We start from the raw sequence: 2,669 nt of genomic DNA on the forward strand, positions 1-2,669 counted from the left end.
TGTAAATCAATGGATGTGTAACTGATGTGATTCTGCAATCTGTGTATGGGGTGAAGGTGGGAGTTCATAACCCACTTGAATCAAAGTGTGGAATATGATATGTCAAGAAATTTGTAATGTTTTGAACAACCAACAATAAAAAATTAAAAAAAAAAACAAAAAACAAAACAAAACAAAACAAAAAATCTAAAAGAATCACATGTAGCAGAGCTTAAATACTAAAGAATTGAGGTGTGGCATTTTAGTTATCCTTTCTCATGTGTTTGTAATCTACAGGTAATAAGTCTTCAAGAAGAAAAAGAAATACGTTAGTACACCAGAATTAAAACTCACTGTTCAATAGAGACTGACATATCTGGAAACATTGGGAAATTATTATAATTATCTTTAATTATATCGTTTTCCTTTCAGTTGAAACATCTTCTGTGGTTTCCTTTAGCCATGGTTTGATTTCTACGATTCTATGTGACATGAAATAAAGTGTCTTAAAATTTTTAAACATATGAGAACTGCGGTTAGATTTAGTGAACACATTGTACTATCGCACATTTCTAAATAAAAGCATAGAAAATGTAAAAACTGAATGCATTTTTTTTTCAGCAAAAAAACTCAGTCTCCTATGACAAATGAAGAGCTCATGGTAGAGACTTATATAGAACACTTCCAAAGTTATGTTTGGATTTTATTCTTTTCACAACAATAGAAAGGCTTTCCAGTGAGAAAATGTGAAGTTAATAAACCTCATTTTCAATACAACTTATGTATCTACAATTCACTGTTCCTTCAGCCAACTTTCTTTCTTAACAAGAAGAAAATTGACTTTACAGGCAAAAAGCAAGCACACAAGAGGCATATTGTAAGCAGAGTTGTAGACTGAGCTAACTAAATTGTGTGTATTATTTTCTAAAAAAATATGTAAATATGTATGTGTTTCTCAAAAATATCTTTAGAAACTCTTGGTCTCTGCTGTTTTTCCTTCTTCTTTATCAAAATTCTGCTTTCTGACATATAATCAGAGCCTACTGATTGCCTGATCTTTAAAATTGTACTTTAGAGAGTTGCAGGCATATTTTACCCTTTGTGTTAATGTACACATGGTGTCACGTGTAAACTATTTGTTGAAGGAATTAGAGATTATTACTTGGAAGTTCATTCACCATTACATGTTTTTTTTTTTTTTTCCCAAGTGAGGTAACAGTTGACCTCTTCTTTCTGGTCCCCTCCCCATTTCCAATCTACACACACTTTGTTCTACCAATTAGTTTCCTTTGGACATATGAGGGCATGCCTCTATAATCCATGAGTTCTGTGGCTTTGCCCCAGCGGTCAAGCTATGATCGCCTATATTTTCCCCCTTGTGATTGTAGCAGCAGATCCATCTAGGGCTATGGGGAATGACCAATAAAATATCCAGTGGCAGTTTACTGACCATCCAGAGAGAGAGTCAGTCAGGTACTGCAACAGGTCTAAACAAATTGAGTTTCATTTTTTAGAAAATTTATTTATTTATTTATTTATTTATTTATTTATATATATTTTTTTTTGAGAGAGAGAGAGAATTTTTTTAATATTTATTTTTTAGTTTTCGGCGGACACAACATCTTTGTTTGTATGTGGTGCTGAGGACCGAATAACCCTGGCCGCACGCATGTCAGGTGAGCGCGCCACCACTTGAGCCACCTCCCCAGCCCAAGATTCATTTTTTTTAAAGAGAAAATTAAATTAAAAACCTTAGAGATCTTTAAAGAAAATTGAATTAAAACAAAATATATTTCAAAGTATATAACACAAGGTAGTGAATAAAAGTCACTACAGAGAACCTCACAGACTTAATAGAACAGACTTTACCTGGTAAAATTACAAAGGTATGTTACACTGTATGGTACAATTTAGACTATTTTTTGTTTAACTTTGTTGTGGGTTTCTCTTAGCAAGTAGAAATAGATGAAAATAAACTACAATCTTCCAAAATATTATAAGATTTGTCATTTCTCTTTTCTGCCCCCATCTTCAGTGTTAAATCATTCACACTTCCAATAAGAGAAGTCACACCAAGAAAAATGAAACAACATATGTTCAAACACATATTCATTTGTTAGAACTTTTTGAAATGGCATTTTGTCAACCAGATATGCTTTCATTCAAAAACCAAAGCAATGTTTACAAGATACTCATTACATATTTGCTACAACCCAGTGTACCTTATTGAATGAGAATCAGGTAGGCACTTAGAAAGGGCCATGTTTTTATCCATCACAACTCTAAAGGAATTTTCTGGCCCACAACTGAGGAAAACCTGCAAACAAAAAGTCATTCTTTGCAGAACTGGTCATTTAGCTCTTTAGTCTTTCCCTAAACCAGTGCTCTGCATGGGGTGATCACAGTGTTATGCAGGTACAGCTGTGTGTGGATATGGTGTTTGTGTCTTTCCCCTCAGAAGCACATGAATGATTTCACACTAGTATTCATGTAAGAAATTAGGATATGTATTGCTATTTTACTACTTAAAGTGCACTCATACCAGTCATCTCAATAATAGAAGCAAAATTCCACACTTTTCCTCTTTTTACTTTTACTTTTTTCCGGTGCCAGAGATTTGAACCAAGGGGCACTTTGACACTGAGTCACATCCCCGGTCCTTTTATATATATATATATATATATATATAT

This window comes from Marmota marmota, unplaced genomic scaffold (genome assembly GCF_001458135.2).
Source record: "Marmota marmota marmota unplaced genomic scaffold, marMar, whole genome shotgun sequence".
In the NCBI taxonomy this organism is placed as follows: Eukaryota; Metazoa; Chordata; class Mammalia; order Rodentia; family Sciuridae; genus Marmota; species Marmota marmota.